This window comes from Crinia signifera, chromosome 8 (assembly GCF_055691185.1).
Source record: "Crinia signifera chromosome 8, ASM5569118v1, whole genome shotgun sequence".
Taxonomy (NCBI): Eukaryota; Metazoa; Chordata; class Amphibia; order Anura; family Myobatrachidae; genus Crinia; species Crinia signifera.
The window spans coordinates 89,656,292-89,672,831 of record NC_139224.1 but is presented as its reverse complement, the minus strand read 5'-3'; the positions used below and the strand labels follow the sequence as shown (position 1 = coordinate 89,672,831).

Here is a 16,540-nt window from a genome sequence, read left to right as displayed (position 1 = left end):
TGAAATGGAAAAAAAGTAAGTTTATGATCTTACTGTACATTATCTCTCTCCCTCTCTCCCATCCCCTTCCCCTGCCAACATGTCCCCCCCCCCCCCGAAACCCTTGTGACCATTCAGTACTAATGCTATTCTTTTTTCTTCTCCCCTTATCCACCACATGCCACTCTACAATGAGCAAAATCAAGCGAGTTTGGGACCGAGAACAAAGGACTGGCAATGAAATGGAAAAAAAGTACGTTTATGATCTTACTGTACACTACTGTATCTCTCTCCCTCTCTCCCATCCCCTTCCCCTGCCAACATGTGTCTCCCCCCCCCCCCGAAACCCTTGTGACCATTCAGTACTAACGTTATTCTTTATTCTTCTCTCCCATTATCCACCATGACACTCTACCATGAGCAAAATCAAGCGTGTTTGGGACAGAGAACAAAGGACAGGCAATGAAATGGAAAAAAAGTACGTTTATGATCTTACTGTACACTACTGTATCTCTCTCCCTCTCTCCCATCCCCTTCCCCTGCAACATGTGTCTCCCCCCCCCCCCCCGAAATCCTTGTGACCATTCAGTACTAACGCTATTCTTTTTTTCTTCTCTCCCCATACCACTCTACCATGAGCAAAATCAAGCGTGTTTGGGACAGAGAAAAAGAGAGACCCACTGCCTTGGAAAAAGCTTTCTTGTCACCTACAGTACTTTAAATTATTGTACCTAAAATACTGTATGACTTTGTCCTGTTTAAATTAATGTGCTGTGTTTTTTTTATTTTATTTTTTATTATACTGTATTTGAAGTCCCCACACATGATTCAAATTGTATGGTACTGTGTAAAGAAGTTTTGGAAAGATGTACTGTACTGACACCTGCCCAGTAGACTGTACTGTAATAATTACAAACTGCAAACCATCTTTAATGAAACGTACTGACAGTAATGATTGTTATAAATTTTTTATTAAAAAAAAAAAAAAATTATATTAATCTTAATAATAAATTGAAAATATGATTTATTATCCCCTGCAGCATTTGTACCACTCTTCTTAATTCTTCTGTGAAAATAAACAAACAAACAATGTACAGTTTTAGAACAGAAATACTGTACATGTTGAATACTGTACTTTACAGTACAGTAAGCATTACTATTACTACAGTATACTGTACTGTACTTTACCTCTATCCATGGGTGGATTTGGATGAGGGGTGGAGGCTGCCTCGTCCTCTTGTACCCTTGGCACTGTGGAAAAATGAGAAAATATGCTTTAAAAATAAAGTTTTTATTACTGTAGTATTATTATTATTATTACTTGTAATACACTAGTTACTGTATGGTTATTACTGTAAAGTACAGTAAGTGTGCGATATGACGTGCAGCATATGGCAGCAGCTCAAAAGGGAAGGAGGCTGCTGCCAGGGCAATAAGATGTAATCCCTGGCATCGAGCAATAAATCCCTGGCATCAAGCATGTAACATCTAGCAATGAGAATGCACTGTAGGTAAGCCGCAGTTGTGTGGCATAATACTGTACAGTACAGTATGTAATGGGCATTACGGTGTGTGGTATAATGTGTGTCAAATAATGTGTAATGGGCAATACAGTATGTGGCCTAATGTGTAATGGCCATTATAGTGTATAGCATTCTGTGTAATGGCCATTACTGTGTGTACCATTATGTGTGATGGGCATCATGGTGTGTGGCATAATGTGTAATGGGCATCACGGTGTGAGGCTTAATGTTGAATGGGCATCACGGGCTGAGGCATAATGTGTAATGTCTGTGTGACATGTAATAGGCATTACGAAGTGTGAGGTGTACCATGTAATGGGCATCACAGTGAGGGCATCACAGTTTGCAGTGCAATGGGCATTACGGTGTGTGGCATAACGTGTAACGGTGTATTGTTGGCTGATTGTATCCTGTGTCTGTTTTTCTTCCCCTAGCAGAGCTTGATTATTATACTCATTGTTAGACTATTGTATTACTTGTTACAGTATACCTGTTATTTCCTATTCCTGTAACCCCCTTTTGTCCATTAGGGACTTTAATACATCATTTACGGAGTTTCTATCTCCTTACTTCTATACTGTGGTCTCGTCTGTTATTCGCATATAGCGATAAGGTATATTACGGACACTGTCCTTAAAGGTGTATTCGCAGATTAGAGACAGAGTACTGCGAAGGGATCTATTATTAAGGTATTGGTTCTTTGGTGTATAATACACAATAAAGGTATGCTACGCTGCGCCACGATTTGTTCGCACGTACCTACTGTAGGTATAAAAGGTACGCTGGTTACGGACATAATACGTAACCTAGGCTTTTCACTTATTGTCCTTTGGTCATAATAAATCAACATTAACAATTGGTGGGGGGGCCTGTAGAATGCCCGCAGGTTACCAGCGTGGGCCAATGGCACGCCAAGAAAAGACACAATTACTGTAGGAGAGAAAGAAAAAAAAAACACAAACTCAATAAAGAAATGACAGGACTTACTCTCAGACGGAGCGGCTGAGGCGGTGGGGGCTGTTATGGTGCCCTGGTCTGCAATCGGAGTCACTGTGGGAAAATGTCAAAAATGAGAACAAGTGCTGTTTACTGTTAATAAACTTACCGTACTCTTATTACTGTAAATAGGGCTGGGGTGGCTTTACAAAAAGGCGTGGACTGAATTTTTATAAAGTGCTGCGCCCGCCATACTGTACTTTAGAAAATCCACTCTGCTCCAAAGTGGATAGGACACATACCGCTGCGCATTCCCTGCTTACGGCTGCCCTGGATAGTGGTTGTTTCAAAAGGAGGCATTTGCCAGTGCAGTACCGGATGTACACTAGTACTGCCAGTGGCAATTGCCTCCTTTTGTGCATCAGAGGCATTGGCGCAACGCTCCACCCCCACCCCCCTGACATGGACACAACGCTGACTACGCAGGGCTGCGCTAGGCTGCCATTGGCCCACGCTACCAGCGTGGGCCAATGGCACGCCAAGAAAAGACACAATTACAGTAGGAGAGAAAGAAAAAAAAAACACAAACTCAATAAAGAAATGACAGGACTTACTCTCAGATGGAGCGGCTGAGGCGGTGGGGGCTGGAAGGGTGCCCTGGTCTTCAATTGGAGTCACTGTGGGAAAATGACAAAAATGAGAACAAGTGCTGTTTACTGTTAATAAACTTACCGTACTCTTATTACTGTGAATAGGGCGGGGGTGGCTTTACAAAAATGACGTGCAGCATATGGCAGCAGCTCAAAAGGGAAGGAGGCTGCTGTGGCTCTGGCATGTGGGAATGCAGTTTAAAAAGGAAGAAGGCTGCGGCTCCGGCAGGTATCTGATACGAAGAGTGCTTAATGCTTTCCGAAAGTGTGTGCAGTGTGCCCCCAAGCAATGAGCATGAAACTTCCACTGTCAATTAGCATTTAACCACCCCCTTCTCAGGTAGCATGGAACCCCTGGTAAAATGCATGTTACCCCTGGAAATGAGCAGTTCACCCCACCCCCCTGGCAATTAGCATTTCACACCCTCTGGCAACGAGCATGAGACACCTGGAATGGAGCATGTAGACCAGGGCAATAAGATGTAATCCCTGGCATCGAGCAATAAATCCCTGGCATCAAGCATGTAACATCTAGCAATGAGAATGCACTGTAGGTAAGCCGCAGTTGTGTGGCATAATACTGTACAGTACAGTATGTAATGGGCATTACGGTGTGTGGCATAATGTGTGTCAAATAATGTGTAATGGGCAATACAGTATGTGGCCTAATGTGTAATGGCCATTATAGTGTATAGCATTCTGTGTAATGGCCATTACTGTGTGTACCATTATGTGTGATGGGCATCATGGTGTGTGGCATAATGTGTAATGGGCATCACGGTGTGAGGCTTAATGTTGAATGGGCATCACGGGCTGAGGCATAATGTGTAATGTCTGTGTGACATGTAATAGGCATTACGAAGTGTGAGGTGTACCATGTAATGGGCATCACAGTGAGGGCATCACAGTTTGCAGTGCAATGGGCATTACGGTGTATGGCATAACGTGTAATGGGCATTATGGCATGTGGTATACTACAGTATGTATTGGCTGTGTGACATGTAATCGGCATTACGGTGTAAATTTTTGACGTGCACCATTGGAACGCACATTTTCTATTATCCCTGTTTTACAAACATTGGTCAAGCCCTGGCATAATGTGTCATGGGCAGTATGGTGTGTAGCATTATGTAAAATGGTCATTACTGTGTGTAGCATTACAGTATGAGTGTTGGCCATTACGGTGTGTGGCATTATGTGTAATTGGCATTACTGTACTGTATGTTGGGTGGCATTATGTGGAATGGGCATTACTGTGTGTGGCATTATGTGGAATGGACATTACTGTGCATGGCATTACAGTATGTGGAATTGGCATTACTGTGTGTGTAATTACAGTATCTCTAATGGGCATTAAAGTGTGTGGCATTTTGTGTAATAATAGGCGGTGATGGAAATGTCCAGTGATTGACATGCCCCTGGAATGGTGCACCCCCTAATAAAATGGGCTACGCACACCTACTATACTGTACAGTATGCGCAGCAATGCTTACCTTCTTCATGGTGGATGGAAGCACAGGGACTGTCATATTCGAAGGGGTAAAGAGGACGAGGAGGGGTGTTCAGCCACATCAAGGGCAGGGTGCCCTGGTCTTCAAGCGGAGGCACTGTGTGAAAATGAGAAAAATGAGAAAGTGTGCTGTTTAAATAAAGTTACTGTACTCATTACTGGGTTTACAAAAAGGCGTGGACTGAATTTTATAAAGTGCTGCGCCCGCCATACTGTACTTTAGAAAATCCACTCTGCTCCAAAGTGGATAGGACACATAATGTAATGTACCACTGCGCATTCCCTGCTTACGGCTGCCCTGGATAGTGGTTGTTTCAAATGGAGGCATTTGCCAGTGCAGTACAGGATTTTGTACTGCCACTGGCAAGTGCCTCCTTTGTTGTGCATCAGAGGCATTGGTGCAACGCTCCACCCCCACCCCCCCTGACATGGACACTATGCTGACTACGCAGGGCTGCAGCGGGGACACTACGCTGACTGCGCTAGGCTGCCGTTGGCCGACGCTGACAGCGTCGCCCAACGGCACACCAACAAAAGATACAAGTTCGAAAGAAAAAAAAAACACAAATACAGTACAGTACAATACAGAAAGGACAGGACTTACTCTCAGACGGTGCGGCTGAGGCGGTGGGGGCTGTAATGGCAGTAGCGGCCATCAAGGGCAGGGTGCCCTGGTCTTCAAGTATACGTCATAATACGTAACCTAGGCTTTTCACTTATTGTCCTTTGGTCATAATAAATCAACATTAACAATTGGTGGGGGGGCCTGTAGAATGCCCGCAGGTTACCAGCGTGGGCCAATGGCACGCCAAGAAAAGACACAATTACTGTAGGAGAGAAAGAAAAAAAAAACACAAACTCAATAAAGAAATGACAGGACTTACTCTCAGACGGAGCGGCTGAGGCGGTGGGGGCTGTTATGGTGCCCTGGTCTGCAATCGGAGTCACTGTGGGAAAATGTCAAAAATGAGAACAAGTGCTGTTTACTGTTAATAAATTTACCGTACTCTTATTACTGTAAATAGGGCGGGGGTGGCTTTACAAAAAGGCGTGGACTGAATTTTATAAAGTGCTGCGCCCACCATACTATACTTTAGAAAATCCACTCCGCTCCAAAGTGGATAGGACACATACTGTAATGTACCGCTGCGCATTCCCTGCTTACGGCTGCCCTGGATAGTGGTTGTTTCAAAAGGAGGCATTTGCCAGTGCAGTACCGGATGCACACTAGTACTGCCAGTGGCAATTGCCTCCTTTTGTGCATCAGAGGCATTGGCGCAACGCTCCACCCCCACCCCCTGACATGGACACAACGCTGACTACGCAGGGCTGCGCTAGGCTGCCATTGGCCGACGCTGCCAGCGTCGGCCAATGGCACGCCAAGAAAAGACACAATTACAGTAGGAGAGAAAGAAAACAAAAACACAAACTCAATAAAGAAATGACAGGACTTACTCTCAGACGGAGCGGCTGAGGTGGTGGGGGGGCCTGTAGCATGCCCGCAGGGCACGGTGACCTGTTCTTCAATCGGAGTCACTGTGGGAAAATGTCAAAAATGAGAACAAGTGCTGTTTACTGTTAATAAACTTACCGTACTCTTATTACTGTAAATAGGGCTGGGGTGGCTTTACAAAAAGGCGTGGACTGAATTTTATAAAGTGCTGCGCCCGCCATACTATACTTTAGAAAATCCACTCCGCTCCAAAGTGGATAGGACACATAATGTACCGCTGCGCATTCCCTGCTTACGGCTGCCCTGGATACTGTAGTGGTTGTTTCAAAAGGAGGCATTTGCCAGTGCAGTACCGGATGCACACTAGTACTGCCAGTGGCAATTGCCTCCTTTTGTGCATCAGAGGCATTGGCGCAACGCTCCACCCCCACCCCCTGACATGGACACAACGCTGACTACGCAGGGCTGCGCTAGGCTGCCATTGGCCGACGCTGCCAGCGTCGGCCAATGGCACGCCAAGAAAAGACACAATTACAGTACAGTAGGAGAGAAAGAAAAAAAAAACACAAACTCAATAAAGAAATGACAGGACTTACTCTCAGACGGAGCGGCTGTTTCGGCCTCCATCGGCAGGGTGCCCTCGTCTTCAAGCTGAGGCACTATGGGAAAATGTTTTTTATTTATCATTTACAGTATTTGTCATAATACAGTAAATCAACATTAACAATTGGTGGGGGGGCCTGTAGAATGCCCGCAGGGTACCAGCGTGGGCCAATGGCACGCCAAGAAAAGACACAATTAGGAGAGAAAGAAAAAAAAAACACAAACTCAATAAAGAAATGACAGGACTTACTCTCAGACGGAGCAGCTGAGGTGGTGGGGGGGCCTGTAGCATGCCCGCAGGGCACGGTGACCTGTTCTTCAATCGGAGTCACTGTGGGAAAATGTCAAAAATGAGAACAAGTGCTGTTTACTGTTAATAAACTTACATTACTCTTATTACTGTAAATAGGGCTGGGGTGGCTTTACAAAAAGGCGTGGACTGAATTTTATAAAGTGCTGCGCCCGCCATACTATACTTTAGAAAATCCACTCTGCTCCAAAGTGGATAGGACACATACCGCTGCGCATTCCCTGCTTATGGCTGTCCTGGATAGTGGTTGTTTCAAAAGGAGGCATTTGCCAGTGCAGTACCGGATGCACACTAGTACTGCCAGTGGCAATTGCCTCCTTTTGTGCATCAGAGGCATTGGCGCAACGCTCCACCCCCACCCCCTGACATGGACACAACGCTGACTACGCAGGGCTGCGCTAGGCTGCCATTGGCCGACGCTGCCAGCGTCGGCCAATGGCACGCCAAGAAAAGACACAATTACAGTAGGAGAGAAAGAAAAAAAAAACACAAACTCAATAAAGAAATGACAGGACTTACTCTCAGACGGAGCGGCTGAGGTGGTGGGGGGGGCCTGTAGCATGCCCGCAGGGCACGGTGACCTGTTCTTCAATCGGAGTCACTGTGGGAAAATGTCAAAAATGAGAACAAGTGCTGTTTACTGTTAATAAACTTACCGTACTCTTATTACTGTAAATAGGGCTGGGGTGGCTTTACAAAAAGGCGTGGACTGAATTTTATAAAGTGCTGCGCCCGCCATACTATACTTTAGAAAATCCACTCTGCTCCAAAGTGGATAGGACACATACCGCTGCGCATTCCCTGCTTACGGCTGTCCTGGATAGTGGTTGTTTCAAAAGGAGGCATTTGCCAGTGCAGTACCGGATGCACACTAGTACTGCCAGTGGCAATTGCCTCCTTTTGTGCATCAGAGGCATTGGCGCAACGCTCCACCCCCACCCCCTGACATGGACACAACGCTGACTACGCAGGGCTGCGCTAGGCTGCCATTGGCCGACGCTGCCAGCGTCGGCCAATGGCACGCCAAGAAAAGACACAATTACAGTAGGAGAGAAAGAAAAAAAAAACACAAACTCAATAAAGAAATGACAGGACTTACTCTCAGACGGAGCGGCTGAGGTGGTGGGGGGTCTGTAGCATGCCCGCAGGGCACGGTGACCTGTTCTTCAATCGGAGTCACTGTGGGAAAATGTCAAAAATGAGAACAAGTTCTGTTTACTGTTAATAAACTTACCGTACTCTTATTACTGTAAATAGGGCGGGGGTGGCTTTACAAAAATGACGTGCAGCATATGGCAGCAGCTCAAAAGGGAAGGAGGCTGCTGTGGCTCTGGCATGTGGGAATGCAGTACAGTACTCTACCTACAGAAATCATTTACAGTACAGTATGTATGTTTTGGGGGGGGCTGGGGGGAGGGGTATGGATTGTATGGTCGACCTAAAGATTGTCGACAGTCATAAGGTCGACATACTGCAAGGTCGACAGGTGTCTAGGTCGACATGGGATAAGATCGACAGGTCATCAGGTCGACACAAGCATTAGGTCGACATGGTCTAGGTCGACAGTCAAAAGGTCAACATGGGGTTTTTCACTGTTTTTTTTTACCCGAATGTCGACATACTGTAGTTTTAAGTGTCCATGCACTCGGCACACTATTTTATTCTCCCACAATGCCCCAGTGCAGTGATGGCTAACCTTAACACTCCAGCTGTTGTTGAACTACACATCCCAGCATGCCCTGCATCAGTTTTAGCATGGCCAAATAGTAAAACTGTAGCAGGGCATGCTGGGATGTGTAGTTCAATAACAGCTGGAGTGTCAAGGTTAGCCATCACTGCCCTAGTGGATATTAGGGCATGAAATACCGCCTGTCGGCTCTTTAAACAGTGAAAAATCCTATGCCGACCTAATGCTTGTGTCGACCTAATGACTTGTTGACCTTGTCCCATGTGGACCTTGCAGTATGTCGACCTAGTGGTGAGGCCCTAATGACTGTCGACCATCTTTAGGTCGACCAACTGAATGCTGCTGCAGGGGCAGAGGACTGGGGGGAGCACATGGGTGATGCTGCACTTTTATACCGCTACAGTATGTGCGCTTCATCACTGAATATAACTTTTTGACAAAATATTTTGCTAAATAAACCAACCAACATTTTTCAATGCTAACTTTTCATGTCTTTTAATTTTTATTTAAATCATCGAGGGAAGGTTGGCTTCAGTTTCTCACAAATACAGTACAGTATCCTATAAACGACAATACATTAGTGGGGGTTGGTACCAGATAGAAATGCTAATGAGTTAGTGTACTTGGAGTGGGGAGGCTAATAGTGTGATTTTTCCTTTCACAGATACAAGATTCAAATGTAAATGTCCTTTTTAGACAATGCAGTCCTGGTGTACTATAGTGACCCTTAATCAAATTATCTGTCTGCACTTAACACTACAGAAAGGAGGGTGAACTGGCATCTCTAGTATGCAGCTTTGAAAAGGGGAATCCAGTCATCACATTTGAAGAAAACTTTCAGATTTTCACAAATACAGTACAGTACAGGTTGAGTATCCCCTATCCGAAATGCTCGGGACCGCGAGCATTTCGGATAGGGGAATTTTCCGGTTTTTTGAATATTTTTTTTGCAGCCATACTTACCTGTCCCCTGATGGTCCCCGGGCGTCCCTCGGCATCCGCGCAGTCCCCGGGCGTCCACAGCAGGCCTCCGACATTTTATCCTGGTCTCCAGCGGTCCCAGGAATGCATTGCGCGAGTGTGCGCGCGCGCGGGTGAAGTCACCGGCGCGCGCGCACATTCGCGCAATGCATTCCTGGGACCGCTGGAGACCCTGGAGAAGATGCCGGAGGCCTGCTGTGGACGCCCGGGGACTTGGTAAGTATGAAAAGAGGGTTAGGGGTTAAAATATAAAAAATAGAAAAAAAATTCAAATGATTCCAAAAACCACGGTTTTTGGAATCATTCGGATAAGGGATGTCCGGATACCGGATACTCAACCTGTATACTGTACTGTAGTAGCAAACAAAGATGGGTCATAGGAAAGACAGACATTAGGTCTACAAGCATTAGGTCGACCACTGAATGTTGACGTGCATGAAGGTCGACATGACTGAAGGTCAACATGGGTTAGGGAGACATGGTCATTAGGAAAACTAAATTATTAGGTCGACATGGGTATGGTCAACATTCAAAAAGTTCACCATCGAGTTTTTCACTATTGTTGCCTGAATGTCGACACAGTCAACATGGACACTAGAAAAGTGCATTGCGTCCCCTCAGCCTCGGCCAACGGCACGGCTAGAAAAGACACAAGTTCTAAAGAAGAAAAACACACACATACAGTACTGTACAGTACCTGTACTGTAAACACAATTAAGAAATGGCAGGACTAACTCTCAAACTGGGCAGCAGCAGCGCCTGTTGAGCCGGGTGGGGCGGCTGTAGCGGCCTGCAAACTTTCAAGCGGAGGCACTGTGGGAAAATTAGAAAAATTAGAAAATGTGCTGTTTTCATAAAGTTACTCTACTCTTATTACTGTAAATGGGGAAGGGGTGGGTTTACAAAAAGGCGTGGACTGGATTTTATAAAGTGCTGCGTATGCCATACTGTACGTTATAAAATCCACTCCCCACCAAAGGGGATAGGACACATACCGCTTGCCACGCTTCCACTTGATGACAACAGTGGACGTGCCCTTTCCCTCCTCCTCCTCTGACGTCCTGTGTAAAAATAACATTTACAGTATACTGTAGTGTCCTTTCAAACATTAGTACAGTAAAGTACAAGTACTGTATTTTATTATCCCACCACGCTCTAGTGCACGGGTGTCAAACACAAGGCCCATGGGCCAAATCTGGCCCGCAAGACCTCGACATGTGGCCCACGCAGCCTTCACCTACAGTATTACAGCATTCCCGCCAGACAATGTTTGTACCGTCATGTGATCAGGGACATCATCCATCAGACTTTGGCCTGGGTAATTTGTACCCCCTACCCCTTTCTCTCGGCACCCCTGATAATACCACACAGTAATGCCCCTTACACATGACACATGTTATTAATGTCCTTATAACCATAATGCCCCTTACACATTATGCCAACCTTTATTAATGCCCTTCATACACATAATGACACACACAATGCCCATTACACATACTGTACAGTACAGTATGTTGCACATTATTAATGGCCGTATACACATGACACACATACACTAATGCCTGTTACACATATGTCGCACATTATTAATGCATTTATACTGTACATGACACACATAATGCCCCTTAGACATATGCCGAACACTATGGCACAACCAACCCACCCACAGACAGCACTCGCACAGCCGCTAACACTGTGACCTCTGCCTCTGCTTGGATACAGATGTTTCCTCATACTGTATATCTTGACTCAATAAGCCATGCAGCTCCTGGCCAGTTCTGCTAACGTTGGGTGCATTTTTTGCTGAAAATTCATCTTATTTGCATTGTTATGTGACCAGGACACACAAGGAGCTTCCCATGATTAAAATGATATGCAGCATGCCTATACTGTATTTTGTGTGCGACTGTGGCTGTACCTGCATACAGAATGCTATGTTACAGTGATTTCCATGATTACACAATTTATATGCAGATACAGCCTCACTCACACACAGAACATAGGCATGCTGCATATCATTTTAATCAGCAGAAGCTGCTGATGCCCCCAGGCATTCCAAATGCCCTAGGCAATTGCCTAGTTTGCCTATGCCTAAGGCCGGCTCTGACTGTACCATGGGCTAGCCGAATATACAGTACAGTACCTGTATACTGTAGTAATTTTTAAAAAAAATACTGTATACAGTACTGTGTGCTGCATTACCTAATACAGTATTTGTGGATATGCCCTTAAAAATGGTGTTTCGGGGTAATTATTACTGTATCTGCAAATATTGGGGAAGATGTAGAACTGGCCCTTTGAGGGTGACCAAACTGCTGATGTGGCCCCGGATGAATTTGAGTTTGACACCCCTGCCCTAGTGGATGTTAGGGCATGAAATACCGTTTCGCCTGTCAGTACATGGCGGATCCCCAAAACACTGGAAAACACCATGTCGACCTTCTGAATGTTGACATACTGTACTGTAATGCTTGTGTCAATCTAACCACATGTCCACCTTGACCCATGTTGGCCTAAACACATGTAGACCTTGCTGTCTGTTAACCTATGGGTGTCGACACAATGCTTGTCAACCTACAGTAGTTGGTGTACTGTACGTACTGTAGGTACAGGATCAGTACACAATCTAAATACTGTACAGTAGAGTTCAATGTAAAGTACCTAACAGGAGTAGTGTACAGTACTTACTGGCGACGGAACGGCGCAGGGCCTCCAGCTTCAAAGGCTGCCTTGTGACTAGGTCGCTCCATTTTCTTTGAAGCGACCTAATCCTGCGCAGCCGGCAGTACTTGCGCATTATTATCCTGCGCGCATCCTTATAAGCATTGCGCTTCTCCCGGTTACTGCTCAGAGGCTTGTCCCGGCAGCTAACTAAAATGATCAGCTCACTGTAGCTGTAACGCAGCCTCCGAGCAGAATCCATTTTGGAAGTGAACACTCCCCAGCGCATGACACAAAACGCAGTACGCATGGTAGTCAGTAGGCTAAAGTAATCAATCCAGGAGACATACTGTACAGTACTATACAGTGAATGAGTTTCTTAACTTTAATAAAATTGTGTCTTCATACCGTACAGTACAGTATATGGGAGGCCTCATACTGTATTAATTTAATTTAATAAACTGTGCGTTGCAGGTGATTTAGTACTCAATATACGTTACTACAGCATACTGTACTTTATTTTGTTTTTAGTCCTGCGAATTTTTCCGATTTTAGCGGAGGGCTTCCTTAATCAGTGATTGGTTTACTGTAGTAGTCGTGTGTTTGGCGCAAATTTGTTCTGCGAATTTTTCCGTTTTTAGTGGAGCGCTTCCGTAAGTAGCACCAATTAGTTCTGCGAATTTTTCCGTGATAATAGTGGAGGGCTTCCGTAAGTGGTACAAATTTGTGCTGCGAATTTTTCCGTTTTTAGTGGAGGGCTTCCGTAAGTAACACAAATTTGTTCTGCGAATTTTTCCGTTTTTATAGTGGAGGGCTTCCGTAAGTAGTACACTAATGTAGAGACAAAAACTTGAATGATGGGACTTGCTGTGTTTGACATGTGACCTGTGTCGACATGTGACATGCGTGGAAGGCGGCCACCATTACAGTATACTGTAGGCAACATGGCGCACAGAAACAGGAACTTCTCTGATGCGGAGCTCCTGATTTTGCTGCGGCATGTGGACAAATCCTTGGCCAGTAATGCCGAGAAGCACAGCGCATACAGGAGCGCAAAGGAGGAGATTGAGGAAGTCCTGCACAGGGATAGGAGTATCCTCTCGCTGCAGAAGAGGTGGAGTGACCTGCTTCGGAGACAGCCAGATAAACTGGCCAAATTGAGGGCCAAGCTGAGCAGAGGTACTGTACAGTACATGACATTAACAAAATTAAAGTACATTAGTACTGTAGTACAGTATTTACTGTTATTATAGCGGGTATGGATAATTGGATAGACACAAACGCAAGGGGACGCGGACACCTGTGAAGCCCGCGTGGGTAAGCGTTTATCTGTACAGGTATCCGTGTCCCCTCGCGCCCGGTGCTCGCTGGGTTCGGTGGCTCGCTGCGCTCGCCACACTTTCTGTTCTGAACTCCACGGCGACGTGGATAGTGGGGTTATGAAAAGGTCGTTGGACACGTAACGCCGCCCCTCGTGGGCTCGATGCGCTCGCCACGCTTCGGGTCGGCGTTGATAGTGGGGGTGGTTTACCAGGGGCGGATTGGGAAATCAAACCAGCCCGGGAAATATCTCGCTGCAGCCCTAAACCGGGGGGGGGGGGGGGGGCGTCAATGTTGCGCGCCGCAGGCGCGCCCAAATTTTTTGGGGGCGTGGCCTATTGGTGTGGGCGTGGCCTATTTCACCATGCCCCATTTTTGCATATACATATACATTATACATATGCCGCACACCGTGATGCCCATTATACATATGCCGCACACCCTGATGCCATTATACATATGCCGCACACCGTGATGCCCATTATACATATGCCGCACACCCTGATGCCCATTATACATATGCTACACACCGTGATGCCCATTATACATATGCCGCACACCGTGATGCACATTATACATATGCCACACACCCTGATGCCCATTATACATATGCCACACACCCTGATGCCCATTATACATATACCACACAGTGTGATGCTCCATTATACATATGCCGCACACCGTGATGCCCATTATACATATGCCACACACCCTGATGCCCATTATACATATGCCACACACCCTGATGCCCATTATACATATACCACACAGTGTGATGCTCCATTATACATATGCCGCACACCGTGATGCCCATTATACATATGCCACACACCGTGATGCCCATTATACATATGCTGCACACCGTGATGCCCATTATACATATGCCGCACACCGTGATGCCCATTATACATATGCCGCACACCGTGATGCCCATTATACATATGCCGCACACCGTGATGCCCATTATACATATGCCGCACACCGTGATGCCCATTATACATATGCCACACCGTGATACTCCATTATACATATGCCACACACCGTGATGCCCATTATACATATGTCACACACCGTGATGCTCCATTATACATATGCCGCACACCCTGATGCCCATTATACATATGCCGCACACCTTTATGCCCATTATACATATGCCGCACACCGTGATGCCCATTATACATATGCCGCACACCCTGATGCCATTATACATATGCCGCACACCGTGATGCCCATTATACATATGCCGCACACCCTGATGCCCATTATACATATGCCACACCGTGATACTCCCTTATACATATGCCACACACCGTGATGCCCATTATACATATGTCACACACCGTGATGCTCCATTATACATATGCCGCACACCCTGATGCCATTATACATATGCCGCACACCGTGATGCCCATTATACATATGCCACACACCGTGATGCCCATTATACATATGCCACACATCCTGATGCCATTATACATATGCCGCACACCGTGATGCTCCATTATACATATGCTGCTCACCGTGATGCCCATTATACATATGTCACACACCGTGATGCTCCATTATAATATGCCGCACACCCTGATGCCATTATACATATGCCGCACACCGTGATGCCCATTATACATATGCCGCACACTGTGATGCCCATTATACATATGCCACACCGTGATACTCCATTATACATATGCCACACACCGTGATGCCCATTATACATATGTCACACACCGTGATGCTCCATTATACATATGCTGCTCACCGTGATGCCCATTATACATATGTCACACACCGTGATGCTCCATTATACATATGCCGCACACCGTGATGCCCATTATACATATGCCGCACACTGTGATGCCCATTATACATATTCCACACCGTGATACTCCATTATACATATGCCACACACCGTGATGCCCATTATACATATGTCACACACCGTGATGCTCCATTATACATATGCTGCTCACCGTGATGCCCATTATACATATGTCACACACCGTGATGCTCCATTATACATATGCCACACACCGTGATGCCCATTATACATATGCCACACACCCTGATGCCCATTATACATATGCCACACACCCTGATGCCCATTATACATATACCACACAGTGTGATGCTCCATTATACATATGCCGCACACCGTGATGCCCATTATACATATGCCACACACCGTGATGCCCATTATACATATGCCACATACCGTGATGCCCATTATACATATGTCACACACCGTGATGCTCCATTATACATATGCCGCACACCGTGATGCCCATTATACATATGCCGCACACCGTGATGCCCATTATACATATGCCACACACCGTGATGCCCATTATACATATGCCACACACCGTGATGCCCATTATACATATGCCGCACACCGTGATGCCCCTTATACATATACCGCACACTCTGATTCCCATTATACATATGCCGCACACCGTGATGCCCATTATACATATGCCACACACCGTGATGGGTTGCCAGCCAATAGCAGCACACATTTACATGACAACCCCCCCTCCCTGCACATATGAACATGTCAACCCCCCCCACACACACACACACACACATATTAACATGTTACACAGTACACACACCCCTCCCAAGCACATTAACATATAATGCCCATCCCCAGCCCACATTACATACCTGGCTGGCTTGCTGTAGAACTGCTCCTGGCTCTGCCCATGCCTGGCTGGCTCTTCCAGTGTATGGCTGTGGCTGCCAGGCTGCTGCTGCTGCTATAGGGTGGATAGTAGAAGGGTGGGCGGCGCTGCACACTACTCATTAATTCTGCCGCCCATCCTGTTTTGAAAACTTGCGCTGCCTGCTGGGGAGGGATCAATTCAACAGCATCGCTGATGCTCAGAGGGGCCGCGGGAGCTGCTGCGTGCGGCCGCGCATGCGCACCA

At 46.2% G+C, this 16,540-nt stretch overlaps 1 long non-coding RNA gene across 1 annotated transcript; it reads right to left on the bottom strand.

Moving 5' to 3' along the window:
• Positions 1-1,033: 1,033 nt before the first annotated feature.
• On the bottom strand, positions 1,034-3,117 carry LOC146027041 (uncharacterized). Its single transcript, XR_014454638.1, has 3 exons — positions 3,053-3,117; positions 2,490-2,552; positions 1,034-1,230 (listed from the first exon to the last, which is right to left on the bottom strand). It is a non-coding gene; the product is annotated as an uncharacterized LOC146027041 (long non-coding RNA).
• Between the last annotated feature and the right edge of the window lie 13,423 nt (positions 3,118-16,540).